The sequence below is a fragment of the Felis catus genome, chromosome B2 (assembly GCF_018350175.1).
Source record: "Felis catus isolate Fca126 chromosome B2, F.catus_Fca126_mat1.0, whole genome shotgun sequence".
NCBI lineage: Eukaryota > Metazoa > Chordata > Mammalia > Carnivora > Felidae > Felis > Felis catus.
This window is the reverse complement of record NC_058372.1, coordinates 127,633,835-127,655,105: the sequence shown is the minus strand read 5'-3', so window position 1 is coordinate 127,655,105 and position 21,271 is coordinate 127,633,835. Positions and strand designations below refer to the sequence as shown.

The following is a 21,271-nucleotide window of genomic DNA, read 5'->3' as shown; positions in this document are numbered from 1 at the left end:
GTGGTCGAATTCAAGATATATGAGAATATACATGCAAGGAATTGTTGATGAATTATATACTAATTTTAGTAAGGTGACATTTGGTTCTTGAATGGAGAACTTTCACTTATGTGCACAATATATTTGCACTATTCCTGGCTCTTTTGACTGCAAATGACCAAAATCTACTTAAAATTAGATTAAGGAAAAAAGGAATTTATTGGCTGGTATGACTGGGAAATCAAAAGGTGGATTAGGGCTTTAGGCAAAACTGTGCCCAAGCCCATAGATTATTTCTGAATGTTGTATCAACCTCTTCTCTCTGTTTCTGTATTTTATTTTATTTAAAAAAGTTTTAAGTTTATTTATTTATTTTTGAGAGAGAGCGAAAGACAGAGAGCAAGCAGGGGAGGGATAGAAAGAGAGGGAGAGAGAGCTGATCCCAAGTAGGCTCCACACTGTCAGCACAGAGTCCTGTGTGGGGCTCAAACCCATGAACTGTGAGATCATGACCTGAGCCAAAATCAAGAGCCTGTTGCTTACCTGACTGAGTCACCCAGGCACCGCTGTTTCTGTATTTAAAAAATATGTTACTCTCAGGGCACGTGGGTGGCTCAGTCGGTTAAGTGTTTGACTCTTGATTTTGGCTCAGGTCATGATCCCAGGGCCCTGGGTTGGAGCCCCCCATTGTGCTCTGTACCAGAAGAGTGGAGCCTGCTTAAGATTCTCTTTGTCTCCCTTCACCCCTCTCCCTCACCTCGCACTCTCTCTCTCTTTCTCTCTCAAAATAAAAAAAATAATAAAATAAATTTTTAAAAATCTAATAATGAAAAAACTATGTTACTCTCCTTTCTTCAAGATTTAGGGCACATGATCTCAGGCAGAATTAAGGTAAAAATATCAGAGGAATCAGAGAAATTTCTTCATCCACAATCTGTGTTGAGTCTCTGAGAAGGATTCTCTCTCTCTCTTTTTGTTTTTCGTAAAAGACAAAGATTTATTTGATCTGAAGAGAAACAAGAATATTTGAGAAAGATTCTGATAAGCTCTTCTTGGGTGTTCTGTGCAGCTGCAGTGACCAAGGCTTGTGTCCAAGGTCTGATGCATATGCTTACTTCTTGGGGGGCAGCAGTTATTACCCTGTGAAGGTGTGAGCGAAAACTTAACTCTGCATACCAAAACAAACAAACAAAGCTGTGACAATCCACAGCTTTTTTTTTTTCAGACTGCAGAGAGGACACGTTTGTTCACCCCACACAGAGCCGCAAGGGCGAGGGGTTTCTATCCGAGTTGCCTGCTGACTCCACATCTCCCTCAGCTGGAGGGGACCATCCACAGAACAACCCGTAGAAAGACAAAAGTAGGACCTGACACGCAGGAGACGGCACAGACTCAAGCAAGACCCTTGTGTTCTCCTGTTGAATGTAAACCATTTTGTGTAACATTAACACCGATAAGGCTATACTGTGACCATGATGGATCAAAGAAAAAATAATACCATCATGTTGGAATGCCTGAACACAAAATATGTGCATTCTCCGAGTCATACAAATTGCCCCTAAGCTATCCTGACTAACTATGAGTAACTATTGCTTCTTTGCCATTTACAGTGTTAGCCTGGGTAAATCAGAGAATTACCCTTGCTTCCTGATAGCGTCTAATCCAGAACCCAGTCCTGCTTTCTTAGATCCTTTCCCCACATCACTTAATACAAACCCAAGTCCTGTAACAAGTCCTCCCCAACACCCCCCTACCGAGATACCCCATGGGTCCTGATGATATGCATTTATCCTCATAACAACAAGCAGGAACTCAACTCATTCAACGATAGCTTTATTCCTGGTAGTCTTTAGCTAGAGGGCATCGACATCAGTATTTTTATCATTGATAAATGCAAAACAAGCAACAATAACATCAACAACAAAATCTTTATTCAAGTTTCAGAGGAATGACCAAGTAGCAACCAGTAAATTTCATGCAGCCCTGCCTGGAATTCTTTCTCTCCTCATCTTTTCACTTTGGGGAATGATACAAAAGCCAGCAATAATGAGAAGCCTAGAGTTAAGTGATCACCATGCCATTACTATCATGGTGATGCACTTGATCTCATATGTGATACTATGTCACTCCCCACATACTGTATACACTAACTGGCTCCACTGTGACATAATGCCTGTCCCAATTCTTTGATGAATGAGGAAGCCACGGTGCTTCACTTTAGCTATCAATCTGATAGCACAATACCATCAGGCTTCCTGAGGCCTTCTCTAATTTTAATCATTCACAGTTTTCTCCAGATTTTTCTCTAGGATTGTACCAGCCCTAAATTGGCCATAGTCTTGAAAAAAGGAATCACCTTTGCTTATGTCTATTTCATGGCCATTAAGGCAGGTTGAAGCTTCAGGCAAGTTAAGTTTTTTTGTCACTTGAAAATGGGATGAACAATTTCAGGATGGTCTTTATTGAAATTGTTGCTTCTTCTGTGTTCTTTAGCAACCAGCTATGACTGAATTGTATATAGATTGCATGATTTTTTGAATGTCTGTCTCTTTCTTAGAGGGCAGTTTCATTTATTCAACTGTAAGTTCTTAATAACTAGCCAGGATTATTCCTGATATAAAGTGGGTACTTAATAAATGTTTGATGAATGAATGAAGGGATATCATTATAAATAAACTTCACTGTTTTCCCATTTCTCCTTAAATGAAACCTATGAACTGCACAGTTTGGCATGATAGAACAAATTCTCCAAGTGGACCTCATACCCTATTAAGCAGTTCACCTGGACTTTTAAAAATGTACCAAACCATTAAAATCTAGGACTTTATTCTTGTAGTTTCTTCAGCTGAAATGGCCATCCTGAGCACTTCATAAGCCAGTTTTTTCTTACTCTACAAGTCACAGCTTAATTGTCTTTCTTTCAGGGCAGTCTTTTCTGTTACCCTAGGCAAAATTACCTCTTAAATTTATAACACCATATCTATTTCCTTCATAGCATTTGTACCAATATCTAGGCTTCTTATTTATTTATTACCTTATGTACAGTGTTTGCCCATTAAACCGAGTTCCATGAGGGCAGGTGTCTTTCTGGCATGTGCGTGACTCTATCCCTAGTGTCTGTCAGGGGGATTGGTGTTCAGCAGGTTCTCCATGAGTGTTTATTGACTTTATGAATAAAAGAGCAAATGAAAATTGATTTTGTAGCTGACTGGAGGGTTTTATATTCTCTCAGGTGGAGCTAGCAATAAGCACTAATAATTATAATATTTTGAGAGCATTTAATCAAGGTCTTGAAGACTTACAATGTAGTAAGATCTGGGATAAGGTAATATCAGGTGGAAAGAATAATGCATAGTAGGCAAGTCTTGGAAATGGCAAGCAGTCTATTTTGCCTGCAGCATAAACTCCCCAGACAGAATTGCAGAAGCAAGAGTTAGGAAGGTAAGCTGGTGTCAGACTGTGCACGGTTTGTGCATGCCATGACGGGATTCCATGTTACTAGTTAAAGGCAATCAGACTTGTTCCTTCATGTGATCGATATGAAAGTAGCAGGGAGGATGGTTTGTAGAAGAGATAAATTGTTAGGGAACAAGTTGGAGACTATTTCCCGGAATAGTGAAGAAGAACATCTGTGGAGACCTGAACTAGGGTATTGGAAGTGGGAATAGAAAGACTATGGTGAATGCAAAAGATAATTTGAAGATAAACCGAGTACACAGACTATTCAATGGGGTAAATAGAGTTGTGCTAGGCATTTATTCTTTATGTTAGTATTTGCCTGTGTATAAGACTCCCAACTAGTACAATTAGTTCTAGGGAAATTATGAAATGGAAAATTACTTGATCTGGAAAGAGAGCAAGGTGCTCTGAGACTCAAATTTCAGAGAAAGAAACTCTATGTTTATACAGAGAAATGTTCATAGTCATGCAGTAAACTGATCAGATGCAGTTAGAAATGGATCAGAGGTGGGGGTTCATAGTGAGGCAGAATGTCACATTGATCATGGAGCCAAAAACAATAGCTAATTATGATATTTTGACTCTTCTTATAGAGGCATGATCCAGGGGTAAATGCTTTAAAGTCCCACTTTGGTCTTTTTGAGCCAGTTTTTCTTGAGGCAAATGGTAGTAATATTGTTCAAATGGAATCAATAATATTTTACTACTATTGCATATTAGAATGTTCCATAGTTATCTCAATTCGTCTATTATTGATGAGAAGCCTCTAGCTCATATTTGGGACAGACTACACATAATTTTTAATTCATAAATTAAAGGTTTCATAAAACCATTTTTACTTTGTAAGTCTGAAACTCCCAACTGCATTGGGCTTAATCACAGAGGAATATTTTTTTAGGATAGTAATATCTTATCAACATTAGAATAAATTAATCATTTATTTAAATAATCATTTATTGTGCTTGATATCATAAAGAACAGGTATTGTATCTATGAACTTTTCTGCTAGAATAGTATCTGCCTTATGCATTTAAAGTTTAATTTACTATTATGTCTATAATAATAAAAACCTGGTGTTGAAATATAGACACGTTCTAATTAGATTACTCTTTACCCTCTTTAATCTTTGATTTGGCTGGCATCTTTTAACATTTTGGACCCATTATTATTTGCTACCCACAACCAGTATTTAGTTTAAATGGCTTTATCAACTATGCATACATTTTAATCAGCTCTTTTTCCATGTTGGAGTATAGTTCAATTCTATTAAATAATTCACTCTGCCATTAATGGTGCTGCCTGTTAAATATGGTGTTTTGGAGAAAATCCATATTACTGAACACTCACTGGTGACATGAATTATCTCCCGAAGATGGTGTTGTGATTCAATGCCATAAGTTATTTGGACAGCTCTTACGGTAACTCTGTTTCACTCAGTAACACCTCATAACTCACGGCTGTCAGCTGAAAAGGGTGGGGGAAGTCCCTTGGTCCTATATGCCCTCTTCCATTAGTCCTCTTTCCAGTCCTTCCTGGGAGAGAAAAGCTCTGTCAAAGTAATCACTGGTAGTATTTCCCTCTGAACCTCATGGCTTATGCTGTGAGCTGTTTTTAATCTGAAACAATTAAATAACCTCTAGAAAGAAATGGAAAGATTCTGATTCTTTCAGTTCCTAGTGTATTTGTCTTCCAACTTTCTGGAACAAATATCTGCACTAAGACATCCTCACTTCTTCAAGTTCCCTTTGGGACAAAAGGCTTATTTGCAACTTAATGAGGTCACCCAAGAACTGTCTGAACTGGGCCACATCATTATGCTGTGTTAGAAATAACAGAAGGAAATATGAGGGGGAAAATCTTAAGGTTAGGATGTAGAACTGATACAATTATCTGTCATGTCAGATGAATACCAGAAGATGGCAGTCCTATTTGTTCAGAACTTTATGAATTTTGCAAGACCCATGAGTCCTCTTTGGTTTCAACATGATCATAGCTCATGAAGGAAGCCAGAAATTAGTTTTTGTTGCTATAGAAACCAAATGGAATGGCTTAACCTTTTTTTTTTTTAAAGAAACAGTCTCAGAAATCAAGTAAAACAATACTATGAGAAAAGTTCTAGGGAAAATAAAACACTTATTTATTTATTTATTTATTTATTTATTTATTTATTTATTTTCTTCTCATGGCAGCATTGTGAAATCCTTAGGCTCTTAAAATTCTTTTGGACAGTTTCTTTTCTTTTCTCTCTCTCTTTTTTTAAAAACAGAAATATATTCAAGTTGATTTCAAAATTGTCTACTGCTTTAAAACAAGTTAATTTATATTGTTTTAAGTGCAATAAATATACAAGTAGGAATCTGAAATTATTTGTTTCAGTACAAGAAAGAGACCAGGATATGTTTCATGCTTTTTAGTTGGGTATAGAGAATTCAATGCAGAAATAGTCCAAAACAACGCTAGACTTTGAAAACAAAATTGTTCTGTTTCTTGCCTCCTTCTCAAGCTGTTATTAATTCAGATAATTTGCAACCGCTTTAGCTGAATTTATTTATTATGTGACCTACAAGGTACAGTGATAATTTTTGACTATTCCAATAGCACATTCAACATTAGGGCACTGAATGTCTTTCTTTGTATTTAGAACTTGATGAAGTCTGTGTTTTATTACATTCTAATTTTACATAGAGTCCACTAACTAGTGAGCTAAGCAATACACATAAAAACTGCATTTTTAGAAAGCAACTTTCTTCTTTATGCTGGGAGTAGACAGTCGCATGGCCATGGGCAGAGATGGTCACAAGGAAGAGGTGCTCTGTAGAATAATTAAGAGGAGCTAGTGCAAACAAGCTGAATAACTGTTTCACCCTGGTTGATTCCCAGCCTCTAAAATTCTCCTTTAGCCTCACCTGGGGTGTATAACTCTCTGCTGAATCTCTTAGATTCTATGGTCTATCAGGATCTAAGGCTTGGATTTATCCCAGATTTGTACAGTTTAGCATTTTTTCCCCATACATTGGACACCATCTAGATAACTGGCTTTTTCACTTCCCTTCAAACCTACCCCCATCATGTGTCTTTCCTCTATTACTTGGACTCTTGCCTCAATACCATAACCCTTGTTTAGTTGAGCTAACATTCCTATTCCTTAACACTAAGTCACTGCTTTATTCTACCTGCTGTTTTTGGGAGACAAGAACCCTGGCCTCAAACCACATCTAGATCAGTGTTTAAGGGTCTGCTATCTGATGGTTGACTCCTGCTTATACCCACTGAAACTCTGTTCTTCCAGGACTACCCCTTTCACACCTCTCTTTCCACATCTCTTGAGACCATTCCCCTAATGCCTTGGTCACCCATGGACCCACTTAGACTGTGATCTGGCATCACTAATAATCCTTATCTGTGTTTTATTTGTCTGATGGAAACTTACAGCTGTATTTGCAACTAAATATGCTCCTAAATTGTGCCCACAACTCCAAAGTAGCACTCTTGGTTCTGGAACTCAGTTTTGTATTTATATGGTTGAAATGCTACTATGCAATGGGTCTTACTGCACACCTCTTCCCTATTCTGCGACATCACATAGGTAGCCTGAAATCAGCCACCATGAGAATTTTACCCCATGTAAATCTGCAAGCCCTACAAACCATGCTTCCCTCCTCCATCCCCTACTCTGGACAACAGCTGTTAAACAATCACCAGAGCATCACTATCCTTCAACCTTTAATTGTCCAACGCTGACCTCTCCTAAAAGTGTTTCCTTAGCCAGTGTTATTACAGAAAATGTTGCAACCATTCACCTAGGTGTTCAAGCCAGAAGCATGAAACGATCTTTGACATTTACCTATGAAAAGCTCTTAGCTCTTGACTAGTGATGTTTTGGTAAGTACAGATGCTTTGCCTGTACTGCAGCAAGAGCTTTTTGATATCCTCCACACTTCTTCCTCTTGAATCCATTTTCTACTATAGACTAAAGGTGAATTTTCTAAAGAATTAGTCTCTTCCTCTGTTGAAATCCTTCAGAGGTTTTCCCTTAAAGAGGCTCTCAAAGGTGACCTGTGGATTAACAGAATCAGCAATCCCAGAAATTTGCAAACAATGCAAATTCCCAGCCCCCCCTCCTACCCTCCAACACAACCAGACCTATTGTATCAGAAACTCTGGGGTGGGGTCCAGGTGGGATCTGTTGTCACAACCCCTCCAAGTGATTCCAATGCACACTTAAGTTTGAGAACCACTCAAAGTGGTGAACAGGGTGACAGGGTGAACTTCAAACTCCTTTAGTGGTTATAGAGTCTCTAAAAATCTGCTCTGGTTTACCTCTCCCTTAAGCTTCCTTTTCTTGCTGGCTTGAATTCTTTGCTCCTGCAATATAAAAATGCATTCAGCTCCTTCATTTGGGGTTTTTCTCTTTCACCAAGTCCTCTTTGGTAACTGGCCATTTGCATTTGCCAGTGATTAAGTTTCCCTCTCTATCTGCTCTTGCCTGGGCATTGTTCCTTTGATCTTCCTGTTCCCCATTTCTTCATTAGAACAATGCTTCACCATTCTTATAAATCAGGATTATAATTCAGGATTATAATGACAATTGCATGTCCAAATAAAGCAATGTGGAATATGACCCAGTTTAACTTCAAATTCATAATTGCGTATTTCAAATAAATTATAACTATAGCCTTATACATCATGATGACGGAAACAAAGTCAAGAGAAATGTAGCTTAAATTAAATCCCCTTACAGCCTGCAGCCCACTGATTGTCACCTGAAAAATGCAGAGGGACCTTCCTCAAGCAACTCATGGCTGCCTTACTGCCTTGATGTTTTTGTTTTAATAAACACTAAAGTAATCTTAATAGTAGCTAGCCCCTCAAGGTCCTGAAAGCCTTGCTTCCAAATTCCTTAGAGACTTATGCTATCCCTAACCCCCACAAACTTAAAAGTATATAATTAGTCACTCCTCACAACCCAGTGCAGCTCTTTCTGCCCATGGGTCCTGTCCCCATGCTTTAATAAAATCACTTTTTTTTTTTTTTTACCAAAGACATCTCAAGAATTCTTTCTTAGCCATTTGCTCAAGAACCCTATCACTTTGGTGCCCTTGTATGGGGCTTTGAGTCCTTTCATCTGGACTCTGAGCCTTGGTGCAAACTTGGTGAGTGTTTTCTCTTTTCTTTCTTTACTCTCAATTCAGGGGCTTTTTAGGGAGTATGATCTTACCGGAATATTTTCACGTTGATTGCCCAGGCTGAAATGGTCTAGCCGGGGGCTACCCTGTGGGGAGTAGAAAGCCTGCCTTTTGGTTGGAAATTAGTACCCTGGCTGGAATGGTAATAAAACTCAGAAACTTGATGCCCTCTCTTTATTCCTGTCCTTATACAAAACTGTCTGTCTTGGGCACGGGACAGCCACCTAAGTGAATAGCACACTGCCAATCTTAAGACTCCCTCCACATCCCTGGTCTAGTGGCTTCTGGCTGTGAGACCTCCACTGAGAGCCTGCTGAAACCAGTACCCGATTGAATTAAAACCCAACTGGGATGTTTCCTAGGGAAGTTGGCTATAAAGACTCTATGTGTTGGAATGTCACTTAGATCATGATGGATTGCAATCTTTATTGTTTTCTGTCAATGTCCTTTACCTACTACTTAAATTACAGAATTGGGTATTCCCCATTGTAAAACTTTTCTAGTGTTTTCCATGGGTTAAAAATGGCACAGCCTTCAAGAAAACGAAGGCATGACCTTCATGGCATGCTTCTTAAGACAAGGTAAACTAAAGCACGACCTTTTACAGTATGGCTTTCAAGGCACAGATGGCACAGCATGGCACAGTATTTCAGTCCATATGCCAGGCACCCATTTGTAGCCTAGGATGCAATGGGGAAGTGCAGGGATGCTAGGATCCCTTCTCCAGGGACCCTTAGCGGCTGGTCAGGGATCATAGTGATTTTTGTTTGAGGGATGCCTCCTGTAGCTTTGATACCAGGAATCTCTGACATATCATGCGTGGGACACCACCCCGGAGTCAGGGGAATTTTTGGTAATGGACCTTCTCTACTTCTCTAGAAACATGGGATCTTCTTCCTCAGTCTCTAAGGACTACCCCTTGGGATGTCTTTCAACCTACTGGAATCGAGTTGGATTGCAAAATTTAGGAAAGGACTGATCTTCTGCAACACTGAATGACCTTAATACAATCTATCAGTTAGATCTCTTCTGCAAGAAACAGGGCAAATGGACTGAGGTACCCTATGTCCAGGTTTCATGGTCCTAAACCAGGATCCAGGACTGAGGGCCTTTTGCAGAGTGTGTTTGGCCACTGACCAGGCTGATAAACTCCCTAGTGATATATTGGAACATTTTTTAAACAAGCTTCCCAATAAACTCAGGTTGCTGGAAGAAACACAGGCCATCCCTAATGAAGGGGACTCTGATACCCTCTCTCACTATTCCTCTTTCCTAATAGACTCGGGTTACTCTAGCTGTATGTGGGGTCTCTCCTTCATTCATTTACTGAGTTAATGACTATGCTAATTGGAGCCAATTGTCTCTGGTTAGTCTACCTCAGGAAGGAGACTTTAAGGAATTTTCCTAAGCAGCTGCTGAAACTCCTTTTGTTTTGGGGAAGTCCCCTATCTTCTCTGGCCTGACATGGCCTATTTCCACTTGGTGGGAAAAAAAAATCTGCATCTGCTCATCTGTCCGAGCTGACAGACTTTAAGACTGGGAGACATCTTTCTCTGTCCTCTGGGCTTTAGTACACCTCCAGCCTTTCTGGTTGCACCTCACCTCTTCTGCCTTCCCCTCCCCTTCCTGTTTCTCTACCACCTTGGGTGCAACCTGCATCTTCCATGCCTCTGGCACCATCAGATCCTCTGCCTTCCCTCGCTCTCAAGGAGTGAAGAGCACCCTCTTGGACTTACACTGTCCACTTCAGATCTCCCCACCAATGTCCCAGGCAAAAATTGACAATGGTGAAAAAATTGCTTGACTTTTAAGTGGACCCAAGTGGAAAGTATTTGGTATTTAAAGTAATTTAAGTTCATTGGTTTAATTAAGATAGACATTTGTTAACAAAAAGACAACTTAAAATGATGGCTAATTTTGTCTGTCTCAAAGTTTTCATGGGTAATTGTTAACAGCTTTCAGGGTCTTTGGTAAATGCTGAAGCATTGATTATTAAACATAGATTTGTGCCTTTACAGTGAAACTAAGGATATTTGGGTCTGTTGGAAAACCTGCTTTGTGCTTAATTAATTCATAAGTTTGCCATCTAAAAATTTCTGGCGTCACAGTTCACAATTGGTTACTACCTAGTTTTCGCTGGAGACTAAAGTTTCTAAGAGTTAAAACTCTGCTAAATGTAATTAAGACTGATGGAAATGAGGAAAACAACTTGCTATATCAAAGAGCAGGAGACATGTAAGAAAGAGGTAAGGAATGGAAATAAATTTTGTTAAAGGTAAAAGAAAGTAAATTTGTCCTAAATAAGAATCGTTGTTTGGAGAAAAATGCTTGGGTCAATATCTGAATGCAAAGGAAAGTTGTATAAGGTTCATGAAAGGAAATCTTTGGAAAGGAATTTTATGTGTGGTTAAGACAGACTAAGGTTGAAACGGATGGATTTTAAAAATACACTGGTATAAGATAAAATTCTGCTTTTCTCTTTCTTGGATTGTGGATCTGCTCTTGATTAAAAAAATGTAATCAAAAGTTTTTTTCTCTTTTGTCTACCAGGAAAACCAAAGCTTTATAAAGTCTTTGACTGCTTACTTAAAACTCTCAAAGTTAAAGGAGCTAGGTTTTGCTAACAACTATATAAACCTACATATTTGCCTTGAGAATCTCTTATTGCCATGTTGGTTAAATAAATAATTAAGATTTATAATGATCTATTATCCTATTTGGGATGAGCTTTATAACTTTCTAAGGTTTTAACAAACCTCCCAGGATTTAAATTTTAAATAAAATGTTTTTGGCCAATTGGGCCTTTTTATTTGGTATACTACCTGGAAAGCCTTGTCAAACAAATAATAGTAAACTTTAGGTTATATTGCCTTAGTAAATGCTCAAATATATATATAAAATTCCAAAAGTTTTAATTTGTTTTGATTTGAGGTCATCGGTTGATATTCTGATTATCAAAGTGTTATGTATCACAGAAATAATCAAGTTTCCTTGTGAATTGCATCATAGTAAACTCTCAGATTGTTAACCATGTCTACTTCTGAGTATTTGTCATTTATGGTTATTGTTCTGATGCTCTTAAAAAACGTGTTTCATCTTCAAGGAGATTTATAAAAGGACTTTTAGGACAAATACAAGTATTTGACATCTTTAAGATCAAAAAACAAATGCGTAAACATTTTCAGAATTAAAAAGCTGCATTCAAACTAAACAAGAATTAGTAACCTGTGACTCTTGTTGGAAATATTGCTGGTTCTCTAATGTTTGCTCTTCCAGATTAAGGAAACTTTCTCTTAAAATATCTATGGCATACAAAAATGTGATAAAGTATTCATTTATAAACAAACTGAGGCATTTAACTTTTCTTCTACCTGAACCCTTTAAAATTCAAAAGCTCTCAGTAAGAATTCCTTCTTTCATGGCAATTACAGTTATTTGCATAAGTTCAATAAAAATCTGTTCTCCTTGTAACAGGTCACCATTGGAAATACTGGTTATTTTACCAAGTCTTTGACTAGAATGTCATATTTGAGAGCAACATGCATAGACTCAGATATGACCAGTTTTAAGGAACTAAGGTTGACTTTATGAAACATGGAGCGATAAAGCCCCTTGGAAATGCTGGCCTGATGCCTTGCTTACAGAGTTCCCAGCAGCCTTACCGGGCAAGTAAAGAATGTCACTTCCTGGCAGGTGCAGGAACCTCAGGATATCTTGGGGACCATGTGAAAAGAAATTTGCCCAAATCTACAGGTATTGCAGGCATGTCTGATGGCAAGTACTTGGCTTGGTTTCTGGCCTGGAGGGGCTACTAAAAGTTCAATATAGATTCCTTACAAAAAGTTCCCGCAAAGCAGATTTTAAAAAATCTATATGACCAATCACTGCTCTTGCTGAGCTTATGTAAATAATTAGGCCAAGTTTGTTAAAACTGCACTTGTCTACATATGAATTAGTCTTGATTTGGCTATCTCTAGAAATGAGTTATTAGAGAGAAAAATTATGTTTCAATAATGCATCTTTATGGATGGTAAGTTCTAGTTCTGATTGTCTTTAAATGTTTATTGTTTGCCCACACTAGGCAACTTGAGGTACACTTCAGAGAAATAGCCCAAAACTCATATATAGACAATCTTTGTGCCTGTTGCTTTATGGGCCATTCTAAAAGATCACCACAGACATGTGAATTACAAACTAAAGACAAACAAACCAACAAGCAAACAAACAGCCCATCTGATTCTGCCTATTCCCGATCCATCTGAGGATGCTTCAAGCCTGACATCCAGAAATCTTCTCATTGATGGCACTGGCAGACACTGGGTTTATAATTTTGCTATAACCATTAACCTATATGTTTCTTGTTTCTATAACAGTGCTTCTTATTAATTACCTGACTGCTGACTGAGAGAAACAGAGTCTGTATGATGGCTAACACCACCTACTACACAATCAAGACCTTAAATGACTCTCAAAAAATAACAGTATATTATTAAACACTAAAATAACTCAAATGCATCAAACAGTTCTACAAAATAAAATGGCATTAGATGTTTTAACTGCTGCACAAGGTGGAGCCTGTGCTCTCATAAAAACAGAATGCTGTGTATACATTAGAGATTACACAAAAATATTTCTGAGTTTCTAACAAATACTCAAATTGGTGCTTTAAATTATTCCTCTCTTTCCTTTAGTAGCTGATTAAATTCCTGGACTAAAGAGAGATATTGTCAATATCAAAGTATTCTTATTTGGGCTTCTCTTTCTTTTGTTATTTGAATCATGTTTTGCTGTTTTCTCCCATGTCTCTCCACCTGGTGCCAAGACTCCTTCAGTGTCACAACTTCAAGCCAACAGATGATTCTTTCTACTCAAGAAAACTCCTGAATGTTATCAACTCTAGATACAGCTGCCTTAGCTTTTCTTAACTCCTGTTAAATTCTCAACTGACCAACCTTGACCCATGGGTAGAGACATCTTTGTGCCCCTATTCAGCAGGAAGAAGCTAAGAAAATAAGACCTTCAGCCTTCAGCAACCTTAAAGATTTAAGGGTCAAGGTAGGAAAATGATGAGGGAAACAAAGGCAAGAGAAATGTAGCTTAAATTAAATCTTTTTACAGCTTGCAGCCCACAGATAGCCACCTGAAACATACAGAGAGTGACCTTCCTCAAGCAATTCATAGCTGCCTTACTTCCTTGATGTTTTTGTTTTGTTAAAAACTAAAGTGGGGCGCCTGGGTGGCTCAGTTGGTTAAGCGTCCGACTTCGGCTCAGGTCATGATCTTGCGGAGTGTGAGTTCGAGCCCCGCGTCGGGCTCTGTGCTGATGGCTCAGAGCCTGGAGCCTGTTTCAGATTCTGTGTCTCCTTCTCTCTCTAACCCTCCCCCGTTCATGCTCTGTCTCTCTCTGTCTCAAAAATAAATAAACGTTAAAATAAATAAATAAATAAATAAATAAATAAATACTAAAGTAACCTTATCTTAACAGTAGCTAGCCCCTCAAGGTCCTGAAAGCTCTTGCTCTCAAATTCCTTAGAGACTTACGCTATTCCTCACCCTCACTAACTTAAAAGTGTAAAATGAGTCACTCCTCACAACCCCAAGGCAGCTCTTTCTGCCATGGGTCCTATCCCGTTACTTTGATAAAATCACCTTTTTGCACCAAAGACGTCTCAAAAATTCTTAGCTGTTTGCTCAAGAACCCCATCACATGATATTGACACAGAATAATTTAAACAATTGAAAAATCACTTTACTTCTAACATTGAAATAATATTTCAGTAAAAATTTATTTAAAACTATATGGCTACTATATGGATACTATATGGCTAGTATCTTTATCAATAATAAACTTAGAGACACAGGAAAGCAATGCACCTCTTAAAACATTAATTATATAATGAGAGAGAATCCAATTTATATGGAAATGTAGACATTGGCAATATAATAACATAGTTCCTGGATTTATATTAAGGCATTATACCTAAAAAGAGAACATTAACTAAAAAAAAATGAGCTTTGTACTTTTGAAAATAGAGTTATATGCTGAAGAAGTTGGTGGGTGGTGAGGAGAAGTGGATGAAGGTGGTCAAAAGGTACAAACTTTCAGTTATAAGGTAAATAAATCTGGAGAAGCAACTTACAACAGGGTAACTATAGTTAAATAGTGTGTTGTAAAAAAAAAAAGGGTGGGGGAGGGCCTGGGTTGCTCAGTGGGTTACATGTCTAACTCTTAGGCTCAGGTTATGATTTCATAGGTTTGTGAGTTTGAGCCCCACATGAAGCTCTGTGCTAACAGTTCAGAGCCTGCTTGGGGTTCTCTCCCTGCTCCTCCCTTGCTCATGTGCACTCTCTCTCTCTCTCTTTGTCTCTCTCTCTCTCTCAAAATAAATAAACTTAAAGCAAAAGAATTTGCTATGAAGAAACAAGAAGTATTATAACATAGAAAGAAACATTGTCTCCTTATCATATTGGAAAATTTAATATAAACAAGGCTGTCAAAATTTGTTGATTTTAAAAAAGCATTGTATATTCTGGTAATGTCTCAGTGTTTTATGTCTGTTTTGAATAATAAAGTTATGTATAGCTGGTGGATGGTTCAATAATTGTCTTTTTAATTTCATACTTTAAGCAAAAATTTGGTATCCTGGGAAACATTTATATAACAGCTGCAAGTTTAGTGGAATAAAAAGAACAATAAGAAGCACACTATTTTACAGGTGAAAGTGTCACCAAATGCCATTGAATGCTCTCAACATGAGCCTGTCTTTATTCTGTCTCTTTCTTTGACATCTTCAAATGAGATCTTTTTAATACTCCCAACCATCTGATGGATCTGAGAAAAGACTATACCCACCATCAAAGTAAAAAAAAAAAAAAAAAAAAGAGTTCTTGATTTAGAGCATACACAAAATCAAGGAAGGCTAAAAAGTGAAGGGAAGAAAATTTCCCTTCATCCTTTATAATCCCCAGTGATTTATGGAAAAGTTGTTTTGATTAATGGTATTGTGATAGAATTAGGTTGACCTTTCCTCTTCCTTAGCTGCAAATGCTTACATCTATAGCTGTTATATACCTCTCTCTTCAACAGCCAGCCACCTGGACCATTTCTATGGAATTCTGCATCCTGGATTTGGAGTGATTCCATGCATTCTCAAAACAAACGAGCTTAGGGGATGCAGAAAAGAACAGCTGCACGAAATCAGGCTCCTCATTATTTAGAAGCATTTCTAAGACGCAAGGGATTCTGTTCTCTTTGTTGCCTGAGCTTTTAGGCACACACAAATAAATTGACTCTTTTTTTCATTAGCTTATTGTGTGGGTTAAATAAATTAATACAGGTAATGCACTTAGAATAGTGCCTGGCACATAGTGTTTGCTCTTATTTGCATTCAAGTCAGTAACATTTATTAAATACTTCTGCCAGTAAATGAAATATGTGGCAGGGCTCTGCACACCCCTATGTATAACAAACAGGACAATTACTGAAACTGTGTATACACTGGAGAAGAACTGTCCCTTATGTTAAGGTGAACATAAACTCTTAGGTTTGAGGAAGAGTAGAAATTAAATGAGGGATTCTGGAATTTTCCCAACATTTACCTTTAGGTTCAGCCACAATTCTGAGTAGCTGCTACAGGTCAAGTTCTGGACAAGACAATTTCACACTTAGATGTTGCCATCACCGCTTTAGGAAAGGAAGCCGAGGCTTGGAGGGTGGTGCGATTTGCTCAAGATGGCACATATAGAACACGGAGGAATCTGAATTTGATCCCAGGGAATTCTGATCTCAGGTCTGGAGTGATTCTCACTGTGCCTTAGCCAGCTAAAAGTTGACCTTGTCAGGAAATGGTGCTCCTGGGCTGTTTTCTGTTTCAGCTCTAAAGTTCCCCTGGCGTTTTAGGAGAGTCTTGTGGTATCTATCGGCTCGAACCAAGTCTGTGTGACAAGGATGGGAGTGAGGAAAGTCATAATCACCGAGAATAGGAGACTATTCTATGTATGATTGACCAGGCTATGGCAAGTTTCAGAGGGAAGATTCCTGCTCATAAAAAGAGTTTTCAGGATATTAAAATGTCATATTATGCTTCCTAAATGTTACTCTAGTAACTTTAAAATGTTGTCAGTCGTTGGTTCCTAATTGGTTCCTCGATATGGTAGAAATTATTCTCAGGTATAGTTAACATCATAAAAGTGTGTTAAGAGGCCTAAGAAAAAAAGAATCGGTTTCATTCTATTTAGAAGCTAATTATTTTCATACTTCAGACTTTTGTGTTCACTAAATCCTGTGGGGTGTTTTTTTTTTTTTTGTCATAGATACTGGTCCATTGTCCTTTATATGTCATTCTTTTTTGCCCATTCTGTATTCCTTTGAAGTATTCCTCCACAGGCTTTATGTTACTACTAAGGTTGTTCCCTAAGTGAAGCAAATTGGTCCGTGAAATGTACAACTCATTCACTAAAGCAACCTGCCTTCAGTGAGTTGAGGATGATGGATGTTATTACCTACGACTATTTTATCACTGCCCAGATACTGACTGAGTTAAAAACTACCATCCTTAAGTATCTTTTAAAGATGAATATTTCTCACATAACCCAATGAATGGTCTGTAAAACTCTAAGCAAATATTAAACCATTGAGAGAAACTCAGTGAATGATAACCAATTTGGGGGGGGGGGAACTGGCATAATTTTCTGTCTATAAAAGTTCATCATACACTTGAAGCATGTTAGACCATGAGAATATTAACTTGTTTCAAGTTAAACATGATTAATACTTCTCTGGGAACCCATTTCTCTCATAATTCTTACTCTACTTTTTCTGAACTTGCTGAAACATTAATCCTTAGACTAGTTCTCAAAATACCAATGGATCTCACTGACATGTGGAATTCATTACAATTAAGTGCTGTTGGTAGGAGAAGTGAGCAAAGAGAGGGAGGTAATATATGCAAGAAAAGACATCTGAGTTGGCCACCTGGAAAAGTAGACAGTTTAACTCGTATTGCATGACATACTGGTGATGGTATTGAGTTAAAGTCTCAATTTGTATGGAAATCATTGAATGTAGAATTCTGGATATGTATTGGAAGCATTTTGAAAGAGAATGTCCACATATTTATGTGTAAGTATAGAGACACCTAATGATATCCCCATCTTCCTCTTGAACTGGCCATAGTTTGATGAGGTGCCAGTCATGGATGGTGAAAACACAACCGCCACACCCATACTTTTGGGGTCTTTATGAAGAGACAAAATTTGAATAGGGAATGTGTTGAGACACTATCTGAAAGGTGGAGATTGTAGATTGTACAGTTCCTAAGTGCAATCTGGTTTTGTTTTTGTTTTTGTGAGGAAGCGGAAATCAGAAGAGGTGGCCCTGAGGAAGGAAGCTCCCTGCAGCAGGGATTCCACGTCTTGGAGAAAGAAAAATGATCTGCAGACTCTGCTTGACATGGCAGCCGTTGATTTTAAGTATCTGTTCTTGCAACACCAGCAGCATATCTGGGTGTGTCTATCTTCTTCCCATCCCTGACTCACTGTGTTCCACAGGTAATCTGATAACATTCCTTAATCTGAGAAGTTTGTCTTTCTCTTTTCTTAAGGAAGCGATCATAATGATAGAAAATGCTTCCCTTTAGGTCCCTCCTTTGGGCAGTATTTCTCAAAATATGTTCCTTGAAACCATCTGTATTCTATCACCTGGGAGGCAAGGCAAGGACTTATTGAATGTGCAAACCCAGAATCTCTGGAATCTCCATTTTTTTTTTTTTAATTTTAACGTTTATTTATTTTTGAGAGACAGAGACAGAGCATTAGCAGGGGAGGGGCAGAAAGAGAGAGAGTCACAGAATCCAAAGCTGGCTCCAGGCTCTGAGCTGTCAGTCAGCACAGAGCCCCGACGTGGGGCTCGAACTCACAAACGGCAGGATCATGACCTGAGCTGAAGTCGGACGCTTAACTGACTGAGCCACCCAGGTGCCCCCCTCCTTTTTTTGTTTGTAACTTCAGGTGAGGCAATACCTATAAATAATTTCAGTGGAGATAGGAAAATAAGTCTTGGATTTTTTTTTTCTCCTGTGAGACTATTCTTATGACCAAACATGGAATTATTTTAAGTTGGTTGCTTTCACAAGATCATTAAGTCAGAAGGAGAGAGTCCTAAGAAGTGGGCCCAAGCAGGGATTCAATGATGGATGCATATAAAGCTTAGCAAAGTGGATGCCACTAAATTATAATAGGAAACACTTCTATGTAATGTTCTCTGTTATGTTGCCGGGTACTTTCCTAAATGCTTTACATATATTTAATCAATCACTCTATCATTATAACAGCTCTATGAGATAGGTTCTATTATTATACTCATGTTGCAAATGTGAAAATGAGGCATGTAGAGTTCATATAATTTGCCCAAGTTTATAGAGTTAGTGTGGGATAGAGCTGGGGTTTTGAATCTGTGCAGACTGGTTGAGAATCAATGCTCTTAATCACTGTACAAAATGGCAACAAAAATGGGGACTTCATTCCTATCTTAATACGAAGATGTGAAACATTGCAAAACTTTCAGAAAGGAAGAATAATATGTAGGGACTAGTCCTATAAGATAAAACTTTTTCTTAGACTACTATAATTAAATGTGTAATTTAAATGATTAAACTCTAGTAATTACTGGGTGAAAAATAGACTGGCAGATCAATGGAATAGAATAGCTCTCATGAAACCAGATCCTTTAGTGTAATTCATGATAAATGAGACCTGATGAATCAGGTGAACCAGATGGATCCTTCAAAATGTATTGCTGAGAGTATTGAGGAGCTAGTTAAAAAATCCATTTCGATTTTACTTCACTCCATTTTATCCAAATAAATTTAAAAAGGATGCAAGGGCTAAACATAGAGATTGAAACTCAAAAACAAAAACCGAGAATATCATTTTAATTTGTCAGTGGAGACAAACTTTATGAATCTGAATAAAATCAAACACCTACAAGTGACCAATGCACCTTACAGTATGTAAATTCCTTCAAGTCAATAAAGTAAAGCAAAACAAAACCTGAATTAAATGGAAAAAATATGGAAGTGTATTTGAAATAAAATGTGACAGATAGTTAGGATTCTTAATTTACAAAGACATTAAACCACTTCACACAGGGAAAAATGCCCTAAAGTAAGCCACAGCTGGTTGAGCCAGGCACACAAACTACGAAAATAGGAAGGTGTATGGTTCATTAACACTGGAAAGAGATTACTCTTACTAATAATGAGTAGATGAATCATAGCTATGATAAACCATTTTCAGCAAATTGTGAAATATGCAAAACATTAACAATTCCACCCCTACTTAGTGCTAGTGGAGGTATAACTTGGAAAACAAGTTTTTTGGAAACTGTTACTATGACCCAGAGCCTAACTCTGGGTTCATGTGCTTTTACCCAGAAATTCTACTTGTGAATACATACCTTGAGGAAAATATCTAAAAACAGGGGAAGATTTAAAGAATAAGAATTAAAAAGCTTGCTTTATAATGGCAAAATATCAGCAAACTTCTGAATGTTCCAAACTCTACTATGGTGTAGTATACCATGAAATAATACAAACAGGTTTAACATTTTATTATCATTAGAAAATAGTGGCTGCATTAATTTAATTGCAAATATGTGTGATATCTTGTTTGCTAAGCAGTTTGCAACAGTAATAGGGTAATGAATCCAAAATGTTGAAGAGTAAAAATCTGAGTAATTTTTCTTTATTATTCCTCTATTATTTCTCAAGTATCTCTTTTTCACAGTGTAGATGTATTCCTTTTGCACTCAGATAAGTTGTTTGCCTGTTTTAGAGCTTCCTTCCTTCCTTCTTTTCTTCCTTCTCTTTCTTTCTTTCTTTCTTTCTTTCTTTCTTTCTTTCTTTCTTTCTTTCTTTCCTTCTTCTTTCTTCTTTCTTTCTCTTTCTTTTTCAAAAATGAGGTAAGGGGAGGAAAAATGTGTTAGAGAACGAGGGATAGAATAGAGATAATATGGACAGAGGTGAGTGCTCCCCTCAAGAGGATGATCACTTCCTGTTGGAAAAATTATATCCATGTGAATTGTATCTAGGAAAGTGGGAAATCTAGTGTGTATTCTCAAAGATTGTCCAATATATTTCAGAATTTTCTAACAAAGAAATAAATGTTCTTTCATTCTGAAGTTAGTGGGACTATAATACTATAATTCAGTTTCCTTATAAATAATGCAAAGGTATGTACTCACAATTAAATTAAATATCTCTTACTAAACGTTCTACTGAAGATGATTTGGACTCACAAATAGGGGTGGGACACACTTAGAAAGTAAAGAGAAGAAAATTCGAGAGCTGTCTAGTGATAGATGGGGGCATACGTTACTGAAGCAAGAGAGCAGGACTGAGGAGCCATCCTTTTTCTGCAGTTGGCATTTCCATTTATCAGTTCCAAAGCCCACCAAAGCCCAAGAAATAATTGTCTATATAGTTGACCTTTGAAAAACACAGGTTTGAACTGCATGGGCCCATTTATACCCAGATTTTTTTTTTTACATATAAATACAGTATGGTACTTTAAACATATTTTCTCTTTCTATTATTTTCTTTTCTAAAAATTTTTGTTTTTAAGTAGTCTGTACACCCAACAGGGGTTGA

The 21,271-nt window shown here is 37.6% G+C and overlaps 1 long non-coding RNA gene across 1 annotated transcript in view; it reads left to right on the top strand.

Annotated features, from left to right (window-relative positions):
- LOC123385560 overlaps positions 1–21,271 on the top strand; it is a 48,190-nt gene that overhangs the window by 2,743 nt on the left and 24,176 nt on the right. Inside the window, exon 2 of the long non-coding RNA XR_006598348.1 lies at positions 17,976–18,173. This is a non-coding gene — a long non-coding RNA (uncharacterized LOC123385560). The remainder of the gene's footprint in view (positions 1–17,975; positions 18,174–21,271) is intronic.